Genomic DNA, 12,619 nt, shown 5'->3' on the forward strand with positions numbered 1-12,619 from the left:
ATTAGTTAATTTAGTTACTTTTTGCTTTTAATGTGGGATGAGACAAGTAAACTTTCCTTGCCAAAGAGGAAAGGAAAAGGTAAAGATTCAGCTCTTTTTCATAATTGTTGTGATTTTAGTTTCAAAAGGGAAGAAAACGAAAATTCGGATTAGGAAATCCTTCCTTGCATTAAAGGAGTAAAATTTAGTGCATAGGCTTAAGCTATCTATCCAACCAGTGGGCCTACTCTTTTTCAATAGAAAAAAAAAACTATTGGGCCTACTCTCTATATTTGTCGGCCCATATCTAAAGAGAATTTTGTTGGTCAATTTTATTTCACAAAATGTCTTCTAGGAGTGGTCACACCTTAAGAGAGGAAAAGGACGTCTAGGGCGATATCTTCATTATCTTAACCATTTTTTCCCGGGAGGTAACTCAAAGCAAAGTTTAGAGCATCTCCAATACAAAAAAAAATTATTCGTTTCATCTGTCAAGTCTCGATTGACATTCTCTTTCTGACATAGCACTATTGAGATGCTCTAATTTTGTACGTTAATTCTCCAATATTGTTTTGTTTACGTATGTGGCATGATAATTGTATAAAGATATATTTAGTTAACATGAAGATATATGAAGACTTCATTTTCATTTGTCTAATAAAAAATGATGAGTTAGACAATTGGAGATATCTCAAGAGGTTACTCTAGAAATAGTGTCGTCTTAAGATATCTTTATTTAACCATTTCTACATCATTTTAGAGATTCAAATTGAGTTTTGTATGAGAGAAAGTTTCTGAAAAAAATCTCTAAAAATTCTATGTGATTCTTAGAGTTTCTAAGATTGAGCCTGGCATTGGAAATGCTCTTAATTAACAAACAAACTCAAGATAATAAATAATGTAAAGGTTATCGGAATTGGCGATACATCCAAATTGTATTGAAAAAGTACGAATATATGACGTCAAATATAACTTTATATCATTCTTTTTTCCTTTTCATATTAGAAAATGGATTTTTAACAAAAAAAAAGTATTAGAAAATTGATGTTTGGATAAAAAAATAACCATAATAATTAAAAAAAACTCTATTTAACAAAAAAAAAAACTAAAAAAAATCTTAAATTTTTTCCTATTAAGTAAAAAATACCAAAATATCATGCGTAATAATACGTAAAGTTTAAAATAATATTAATAATTACTATTCAATTCATTTTTTTCATTCCCAAAATACTCGTACCAATAAAACTTATAGAATTTTTGTTTTCTTCTTCTTCCTAATTTTCTTCTTCGAAACAATCTTCTTCCTAATTATTCTTCTTTGAACAAATCTTCTCTTCCTAATTCTTTTTCTTCGGACCAATCTTCTTCTTACTCGTTCACAATGTACTGGTATCATCACCAGGAACTCTATATATTTAGCCTTAAAGTTAGTCATCTTCAGGAGTTCGTTATCTTCATGAATTTTTCATCTTCAGGAGATCATAATATTTAGTCCTAAAATTTAGAAACTAAATAAAAATTAAGGAAAACAGAACTGGTGGAAGTTTCAAGATATGTCAAGATAAACAACAACATAATGTCACTACTGCGTTCCTCTTCACCTTTAGGAGATCTTCATCTTCCATTAGATCATTGTCGCAATCCTTTAGGGTTTGTACTATTATAATTGTTAAAAAAAAACATTGATAATTTGATCTTTGCTAGTTACATGTTTAAACTCCCTCTTGTTTGACATTCCTAAAGGAAGATGAACTTAATTGGTTGTCAATAACGGGACATATTCTATTAGATCTTTTTGTACTACATAATTTCTGACTTTTATATGATACTGCTGCTTATTTATTTTTCTTCTCTCTAGGTCTTTTAGGCTAATTTCTGCCTATTTAATTCTTCTCTTATCCAGAATCAACTGTTGATGTTGTTGCTGATGATGATGAGTGCAAAAAGATCTGAAACCTTATTTATTTGATGATGATGAAGAGGTTTTTCATATTTGAAGAAAAAAAAACTTCAGTTTTTTGTTCGCGATTCGCAGATCGAGTTTAAACAATCTGCAACCTGAGATTACATTCCCAGTTTCCAACTTACATTTTGCAAACTTAGTTTGTAACTAACATTTTGCAAACTTAGTTTGCAACTTACATTTTGCAAATCCAGTTTGCAACTTACATTTTGCAAATCCAGTTTGCAACTTACTGATATAGACGAATTGGTCGAAAAATACACGGAAGAAATTAATGCTGCCAAGTATAAACGTGACAGACTAAAACGGACAAAACCGAAGCTACGTGTGTTAGAATTGGACGAAATTTTTAGGGATGGTGCGAAATAGCCTTCCACTCATTCATTGTCGCTCCGCCACAACCGGCTCACTTTGAGGGTCAAATTCCATCGTTGAGGTCATAAAAAACGGACTTTTAGTAGTTTTTTACTATTTTTAGTAAGTGTTTTAAGTTTAGGTATTTTCTTATTTTTTGGATTTCAGTGTTTATTTTCTTAGAAGTTGTTATTTGAGTTTGATTAGATTAAGGAAACCCTAAGTCTATATGATGTGGCGTGAAAATTTCACATGTAAGTCACTTAACTTCGATGAGTTAGTCGCGCAACTAGCTTAACTAGGACTTCTTCTTGGGCCCCTGGTCGTGGCTTTCGCTATCAGAGCTGGTTTCTTTGGCATGAGCGCAACTAGTTTTCGCCTGGACTCCTCCCACACCCCTGGTCGTTGCTTTCGCTTACAGGGCTGTTTTGTCTGCTTAAGCATGACTAGTTTCACAAGGATTTCTCCTTATACCCCCGGTCACCTTCGCCAGGGTTGTAGGTTAACAAGGACTTCTCCTTAGGATCCTCAGTGGGGATCGCGTTTCACTCGAGTAAAGTGAGTTTGACTAGGACTTCTCCTTACAAGGTTTCTGGTCGTTGCCTTAGCTACCAGAGATGTCTAATTTGCCGGCTTGAACACAGTCAGTTTGACTAGGACTCCTCCTTGGGACCTTGGTGAAGGGTCAGTTTTACTCGAGTAAAGTATCAGTTTAACTAGGACTGCTCCTTAAGGTTTCTGGTCGTTGTCTTAGCTACCAGAGCCACCCGTTTTGCCAAAGCAAAATGAGTTTGACTAGGACTCCTCCTTTATAGTGTCGCCTTTGTGCTAAAAACATTTTGTTTATTCATAAAATATGTAGCTTGTAGCGCTACTTCTCCCGCCCAACGGCTTTATTCGCAAAATTTAAAGGGAAATCAAAAAATCCATGGTCACCTACGTGGTCAATGATTTTCAGTCCTGCATGTCTACCGTGAGGTCTCCGTAGAAAACTTTATCTCCTCCGACGACGGCCGGGTTGGTGGTTTCTTCTTCGTAGCCCTGAGCAGAGATTAGGTAGCACGCCCTGGCTATTTCTTGATTCCCTTTGACCGTTCCTATGAGATTTGTTCCCGGGATTGGGAATTTCATCATGAGGTGGTTCATAGAGATTATTTCTCCTGACTCTTTCAGGAAGTTCCTTCCCACTATGATGTTGTATGCATGCATCTTATCGACTATGGCGAAATTCAACATTATTGCTCTCTTCCTCTCTCCTTCTCTTATTAGTACGGGTAGCGATGCTGTCGCATCGGTCTCGACTTGGTTGTCACCAAACCCTGTCAAGCAAGACTTATATGATTTGAGATTATGAAGACTTACCGAGAGTTTTTGAAAACATGTTCGACTCATGACTTCGGTCGAGCTTCCTGTATCGACTAAGATGCGTCCAACCCTCCAATTGGCTACCACCGCTGTTATCACCAATGGGTCCGCGTACGGAGTTATCACCCCCACTAAGTCATTGTCGGTGAAGATGATGGGCTGCGTTTCCACACTGGGTTTGATAAACATACCTGGTGGATTTTTCGCCTCTCTGGCATATCTGCGATGTTCTCCTTTGGTAGCTCCACCGAGAGTCGGTCCTCCTGAGATAGTAATGATGTTTCCCATAATTTCGGTTGGCTCCTCTAAACCCCTGGTTGCTTTCTTGATGGTCGGGCTCTGTTCGTCGGAATCTAGCCCAGATCCGCTTCCTACTCTGTTTGACGACCTTTTATTCTTGTATTCCGGGGGTCGTTGTTCCTTCCGGATGTATTTGTCCAGCTCACCTTTCCTTACTATTTCTTCGATGAGGTTCTTGAGATGTCGACATTTGTCAGTTTTCCAACCGTAACCTCGGTGAAAGGCGGTCATGTCCATTGACCCGTACTCCACCTTATCGTCGTTGGATCTGGGAAGTTCCGTTTTTTCCTTTCGCTATGAGTATCTGCAAAATTTCCTCCCTACCTTTCACCAACAGGGTATAGGTGACAAAGTCAGATCTGGGTCTTCTGTTTCGTTCTCGTTCCCTATGAGGCCTGACTTCCTCTCGTTCTTTCTTTCGGACCGGTTCGCTTTCATATGGGATGTTTGCCACCAACTTCATCCGTTGGTAGTTTTCTTCTTTCCTGATGAACTGTTAGCTCGGCCAGGGTGTCTGGTTCTTTGCCAGAGATGTCCCTGATGACGTCATCTTGCTTGAGGCCTCTTAGTAGGGTGGCGAAAGCGACCTTCGGTTCCAGGCCGGGGACTTGTACCATGAGGTTGCGGAATCTTTGCCAATAAGTTGCCAAGGTCTCGCTCTTCCGTTGAACCATGTTGAACAAATCGTCGGTCTTTCTTTTGATTGTGGTGCTTCCTCGGAAGGCGTCGCAGAAAACTTAGGCGAGTTGTCCGAAAGATTTGATTGATCCTGGGGCCAGTGCTTGATACCATGCCTGGGCTGGGCCTTTTGGGATTGTAGCGAAGACCATGCACCATACGTTTTGATTGGTCATATACAGGTTCATTACTGAAGTGTAATTATTAACGAACACCACCGGGTCCTCCAAGCCGTGGTAATGATCTAGTGCTGGACACTTGAAGTTCTTTGGCTTCTCGGATTCTAAGATCTCTCGGCAGAGAGGGGGTTGGTGGATTACTACTTTTCCCCACAGCTTTTCCTTCTCTCTTTCTCGAGTTAGCTCTGCTACCTGATGTATGAGCACATCACAGACGGTTGGATCGTCCGTACACCCATCGCCAACCCCCTTCTTTTTAGGGATGTATGGTCGGTTGGGATCTAATGCTCCATATTCTTCTAGGATGTTCTCCAGACGCATCTGGTCGCCAGGTTGTAAAGTCAGATCTCCGAAAGAGAATGCATTGTTTGGTGAGAAAGTCTCTGCGCGTATCTTCTGATTACATTTTCTCTCTCTTCTAGTGCCGCAATTTTCTTGGCCATCTCTGCCTTGCGAAGGCTTTCCTGCAGTTGTTTTGCCTCCTCATCCCTTCGGAGGTAGTAGCCTTGACTTGCTCTAGCTCGGTCATCAGCTCGGCTGTGCTGTGGAGTCTATGTGGTGATCCGCGTGGGGTGTGCTCCCCTGAGGACATGTTTGCCTGAGGGACTCAGGAAAATAAATAGTCTGAAAAGTTTGTTAAATAAGATTTGGGTTACCGAATTTATGATTTTGCTGGAGAGATCCCCTCCTTCTAGCGCCAAATGCTGATGTCAAAAAATGGCTTTTCGTTAGATCAGCATGAAATAGGGAGTTGATGCATGACAACCTCCGTTATGTTTGAATCCTCCGTTAAGTTAGGGATTGATCAGCTCCGCGTTCCTGCTTTCAGCTCTGCTTCTCTTTGCTCCAGCTTCTGGCTCCTGTCCCTCGCTCCTGTTCGTCTGTTCCCTAGAGGGGAAAACCTGCAAAGGGTTCGAAAACCGCTCCGACGCTCAAGCCAGTCAGGGTGCTCTTTGCAGTAAAAGAATGAATATTGATTGATCCTTTTGGGGGCGAGTTATAATAACTCTAAGTTTCTGGTGATCTTTTTTGGGTAAAGAGATCGTGTCCTGTGAAGGACGATGTGGGGGGCCTTTTATAGGCGATGTTAGGCCGACTGTGATTAGTGGCGGTGGTGAGGCGGTTGCCGTCAATCCGAAGGGAAAGTTTCCTCCCTTGAGTATTTAGGGTTTCTCTCAGATTCTATCCCGGATCTTTGATCAGTGGAAGTTCCTAAGTTCAAGGATTTTCCGTAGATATCTTGCTGGTGTAATAGACTCTAAGGGAGAAGTTTCCTCTTTTAGATACGTAGAGTCCAAGCTAGCTTAAACACTTCGAGATATATGGCCGACTGAGATCTCTCTAGAAGTTTTGGGATTAAGTCGATAGGTCGCTTGGCGCTGCTGCCTCCTCAGTTCTTGATGTAAGACACTGGCCGAACCTGTGTGGACTCCCCTCACTCCTTTGAAAACCCCAGGGTTGATCTGTTCATGCCAAGGGCGTCTTGCAGAGCTGGTTTCTTCTGGCCGACCTCCCAGTTAGGGGAACATTCGGTCGACCATTAGGAGCTCAGCAGTCCTGCTGCCTTAAGCCGGCTTGACCTTGTTGACTTCAGGTCCGATCTTGACTCTTCAGACGTTAGTCAACGTATGGACATTTTATGTCATCACTACGCACATGGGTTTTGCACTCCCTTAACTTCGATTTAACGAGATCCTTTCACATGGGGGTTTAAATCAGTTGTTTTGAGAAATGGGTGTGTAGTTCAAATACTGATATAATAATGTAGGTGCATATCAAAATATCTTATTTATATAGGTTGATGTAGATGTATAGAGAGTTCAGAAAACTCTAGAAAACTTATACGGCCATGTTTGGCGCGCGGGAATCACGTGGGGATGGAATGTGATTCTTGAGAATCACACTCTTGATTATTGTTTGGCTCGCGGGAATGCAGGGGGAATCCTATTCCCGGAGGAAAGCGACTCCTAAATGCGATAATAGCAAACCCATTGAAGGGGGCGGGTTGGTGATTCCCTTTCCCGGAAATGCTTCGTTTTGATATTTATGGACAAAATTATTCTTAATAAAATATTAGAATGACTAGTTTTAAAATCGTCCTACACAAACTAAAAAGTAAAAACCCAGGGTTAGCCACCACCATAGCAGCTTTCTCTCTCTCTCACTCTCTCACTCTCTTTAGCTTTTATATAATCAATTTCATAACATTTACAACGAAAAGTTTTTAGTCGAGACCCTTATTTATTGTAAATAAGTTTTTAAATACTACTTAAATTGGTGTATCGCGTATCATATCTACAAATTTGAATAGACAATATCGACTAAACTATATAACAAAGTTGACGTTTTATTTATGTAATTTAAGTAAAAGGACATAATAGGACTTTTACAAAAATTTACATTCTTATTCCTATATGAACCAAACACCAGCTTAAGAATATATCAGGAGTCAAATTCCTATTCCTGATCAAACCACACGTCAAACTGAAATAGTCGGATTTCAAGTAATCACGATATGACAATGTGATTCCCAGGAATCACATTCCATTTCCACGCGCCAAACATATCCATATGGTACAAGAATGCGACAAATGCGTGACCAGGCAATTTCCAAGATATGGTACCATAAGGAGAACATACTTTTAGAAGAAGTTTTCTGCACATATATTGATGGACTTTTTGCGTGTTGTATTCTTTTTTTTATTGAGCAAATCTTATCCCACATAATTGTAGGGTTTTGTGTATCCTATACACTAACTAGTGTTCTAAGCGGAATCTCAATAATCATATGTTTAACACTAGATTGCCCAAGATCATTATGCATAAACTAATCAATGAACTAGAAGAGGGATAAATACCTTAACGCGTTTTTCCCTCGAACCATTCCAATCGCAAGCAAAGATCGAGAGCTCCAATTGTAGTTCCTCTACTTGAGACACCGAGTGAATAGACTTGATCTCCCTTCCTTTCAGACTGCTAGGACTTACTAGAAGGTTGAGAAGAACTCTTCTTCTTGACTAGATTGATAGAACGGTAGCTTTTTCTCTATATTCCTCTCTCTCCAATAGCTGTATAAGAGAGAGAGAGCTGTATATTTTTCCACTAGAGAAAAATCCACACCTTTTTTGTTCTCAACTGACCCAATATATAGACAAACCCTAATTAGAATCCCATTCAGATTAGGTTTTCTATTTTCGGGTCACAGAAAAGATAATTACCAAAATACCCTTTTGGGGTATTTTTACAATCCCTTAAGTGTGGCCGGCCAGGGCAGCCCACCATGGGCCTTATATGGCCGGCCCACTTACTCTGGTCGGCCATCTCATGGCCGACCCAATGAGCCTTCCTTCTATCTCGTCCCGAATCTCCATTCGGACCCTTTCGACCTTTCCAGTTGAATCCCATCCAACTTTAGCCAGTTCCCGTCTAGTCAATTCTCTCCGATCAAGCTACCACTCTTATGTGTAACCCGTTGTAGGATCCGGTCTATGTTAGCCGCGAATCAACTCCTTGATCCGACGATCGTAGTTGGCTTCTAGCAAAGCATTACAACCCCTAATAGGACCGGACTGGATGATCTTTACGTGTGGTCATCGTTATCCTAACTGACAAATTGATCGCATTGCCACCTTGGTCGAAGGACACTCCTTCGGAAGGACATCTCCTTCAGACCGAACGGATAAATCTTTCAGTCTCCCACTTGTACTTAGAACAAGTGCAATGCTCGATTCCCATGTCGCTTAGTATCTCATCTGATACGTCACACCGTTCAAACTTTCTTGATCTGGAGAACAACTGTCAATTCATATGATTAACTCTTAATCCATTTGAGTGTGACCACACATTTTCCAGTTGCTTCTCCTCAAGTGGCCCGGAGATACTTATTCCTAACTTAATAGGAGGACATCATCCAGTCTTGTACTCCCACTTAACTTCATGTCTATCCTGTCTCCCCCAGTATGCCGCCTTTATAACCTCCTTTTACGGCGCGGCGTTTGACGGTACCAAAGTTCGACATTCCTTACATAAGATGAGTGGAGCACTCATGTTTACGGAATCTCTCCAATCTTGCCTATGAGAGTTTGTGACGTTTTTCAACTCCTTGAAAACTCTCATCTTTGGGTTATCCAGTGTAGATTCCCCAATCTACCCCCATGTAATTGACTTAAATACCATATTCCTATAGCCTATGGAACTGCGCTATCAGTCAATTCCCATGCTAGTCTTCTTGAGTCATTGTTGTCCATGCAATGACCTGGATTAGGGACTCAATAATGAATCTATTCCATGTTCACTTAGTAGGGTTCCATTTACCAGATCACGTATCTGATAAACCTACCTGGAATTCCTCATTATTTTGGACCGTCATTAAACACTAAACCATTATTTAATGACAGAAATAATTCATTTATTTCTTTTATTGAATTAGCTAATTGATTACATGAAACCCCTTTCATTAATCCAATTACAACTTAAAGTCATTCGTCGATGCGCTTTATACCTATGCCCCTTCTATGACTCTCATACTTGGGCTGAGGCAGTGGTTTAGTTAACGGATCGGCAACGTTGTCATCCGTATCGACTTTTCAAATGACCACATCCTTTCGCTCAGTAATTTCCCTAATCACGTGGTACTTCCTTAGGATATGTTTGGATTTCTGGTGTGCTCTTGGTTCCTTAGCCTGGGCGATAGCTCCATTGTTGTCACAATACAGAGTAACTCCATTCTCTATGCTAGGAACTACACCAAGTTCGGAGATAAACTTCTTTATCGAAACTCCTTCCTTGGCTGCTTCCGAAGCGGCAAGGTATTCTGCTTCTGCGGTAGAGTCTGCTACAGTAGTCTGCTTTGAGCTTTTCCAGCTTACTGCTCCTCTGTTTAGACAAAAGACATAACCCGACTGCGATCGGAAATCATCTCTGTCCGTTTGGAAGCTCGCATCCACATGGCCTTCCACGATTAGTTCATCTTTTCCGCCATAAACCAAGAAGTGATCCTTAGTCCTTCTCAAGTACTTCAGGATATTTTTGGCTGTAGCCCAGTGTTTCTCACCTGGATTAGATTGGTAACGACTACACATGCTCAGAGCATATGAGACGTCTGGGCGAGTGCAGACCATGGCGTACATGATAGATCCTATTGCCGAAGCATAAGGCACCTTCTTCATGTGTGCTAGCTCATCAGGATCTCGGGCACACTGAGTCTTGCTTAGCGTCGTACCATGTGTCATGGGTAGGAATCCTCTGTTAGAGTCTTCTATCTTGAACCTCCCAAGAACCTTATCGATATAAGTTTCTTGACTAAGTCCAATCATCCTCCTCGATCTATCTCTATAGATCTTGATGCCCAATATATATTCTGCATCTCCTAGGTCTTTCATTGAAAAACACTTCCTAAGCCACTCTTTCACGGAGTCAAGCATAAGAATGTCATTTCCAACGATCAGTATGTCATCCACATACAGGACCAAGAAAACTAGGTTGCTCCCACTAACCTTCTTGTATACACAAGATTCCTCTTCATTCTTCAGAAAACCAAACTCTTTGATTTTCTCGTCGAATCGAAGATTCCAGCTCCGATTTGCTTGCTTCAACCCGTAGATGGACCTTTGAAGCTTGCAAACCTTTCCAGCATTCTTGGAATCCTCAAAACCCTCAGGCTGTGTCATGTACACATCCTCTTCCAGTTTACCGTTCAGGAAGGCGGTTTTGACATCCATTTGCCAAATCTCATAATCGTAATGAGCTGCAATTGCTAGAATAATCCTAATGGACTTAAGCATCGCGACAGGGGAAAAGGTTTCTTCGTAGTCTATACCCTGGACTTGTCTGTAACCTTTTGCCATAAGTCTAGCTTTGAAAACACTCACGTTTCCATCCTTGTCTGTTTTTATCTTGAAAATCCATTTGCATCCGATAGGTTTTACTCCATCGGGCAAATCCACCAAGTTCCAAACTTGATTCTCAGACATGGATTCCATTTCGGATTTCATGGCTCCCAGCCATTTTTCGGAGTCTGGGCTCGTCATAGCTTCTTTGTAGGTGCTGGGTTCATTATTCTCTACCAATAACAACTCTTGTCATTGAGATAACTCAATCAGCCTTGCGGACCTACGCGGGGCTTGAACAACAGGTGAGACACTCTCAACTCCTTGAGGGTTCTCCTGCGAATCACATTCGTTCTGCGCGGGAGGATCTCTGAGATCTACCATCTCATCCTCTCTTTCCTTTTCTATTGGCTCATAATAGTTAGGAATCGCGACTTCTGACGTCGGTACAACGGTGTCAGTTTGTTGCTCAGATTGAACCTCTTCGATCTCTATATTTCTCCCACTTGTCTTCTTGGAAAGGAACTCCTTTTCAAGGAAGACACCATCTCTATGTTTAACACTAGATTGCCCAGGATCATTATGCATAAACTAATCAATGAACTAGAAGAGGGATAAATACCTTAACGCGTTTTTCTCTCGAACCATTCCAATCGCATGCAAAGATCGAGAGCTCCAATTGTAGCTCCTCTACTTGAGACACCGAGTGAATAGACTTGATCTCCCTTCCTTTTAGACTGCTAGGACTTACTAGAAGATTGAGAAGAAGTCTTCTTCTTGACTAGATTGATAGAACGGGAGCTTTTTCTCTATATTCCCCTCTCTCCAATAGCTATATAAGAGAGAGAGCTGTATATTTTTCCACTAGAGAAAAATCCACACCTTTTCTGTTCTCAACTGACCCAATATATAGACAAACCTTAATTAGAATCCCATTCAGATTAGGTTTTCTATTTTCGGGTCACAGAAAAGATAATTACCAAAATACCCTTTTGGGGTATTTTGACAATCCCTTAAGTGTGGCCGGCTAGGGCAGCCCACCATGGGCCTTATATGGTCGGCCCACTTACTCTGGTCGACCATCTCATGGCCGGCCCAATGAGCGTTCCTTCTATCTCGTCCCGAATCTCCATTCGGACCCTTTCGGCCTTTCCATTTGAATCCCATCCAACTTTAGCCAGTTTCCGTCTAGTCAATTCTCTCCGATCAAGCTACCACTCTTATGTGTAACCCGTTGTAGGATCCGGTCTATGTTAGCCGCGAATCAACTCCTTGATCCGACGATCGTAGTTGGCTTCTAGCAAAGCATTACGACCCCTAATTGGACCGGACTGGATGATCTTTACGTGTGGTCATCGTTATCCTAACTGACAAATTGATCGCATTGCCACCTTGAAGGACATCTCCTTCAGACCGAACGGATAAATCCTTCAATAATTTTATTGGTATGGTTTTAATGAGACAGTTTATGCAACAATAGCTACTTTGAAATTTATTAAGAACCCACACAGATCCGACCCAGTTACACTCGACCACCCGATTAACCGACCCATGAGTTCTATTTTAGTTAGATAAATTTGATTGTGATTTAATGTATCTTAGATAGATGTAGTTATAATTGTATTCTTTACTTATAAATACCTGTGACCCTATTTACAACAATAACATAGATAGAAATTATTTTGAAACTTCTCATGATTATCTCTAATTCATTTCTATCTCTCTTCATTCGGTTCTCTCATAGATCGTTCAAATCAAGATCGTGCTATAGAATTCCTTCAGGGTCTTCATGACCGGGACGCTATTGTGATTACTGCAAATCCCATGGTCATATGTTGTCAACTCCACTGTTACCCTAATAAGCCCGGACCGAGAGCTCGCAGCAAGCCTAGAATTGAACTCGTTAATGCCTTGATCCAAGAGGATCCAACAACGGTGCCTTTAGCAACTTTCCTTACCAATGAACAGTACTA

Source organism: Eschscholzia californica, unplaced genomic scaffold (assembly GCF_041429995.1).
Source record: "Eschscholzia californica isolate CP2 unplaced genomic scaffold, dmEscCali1.0.p SCAF_3, whole genome shotgun sequence".
NCBI lineage: Eukaryota > Viridiplantae > Streptophyta > Magnoliopsida > Ranunculales > Papaveraceae > Eschscholzia > Eschscholzia californica.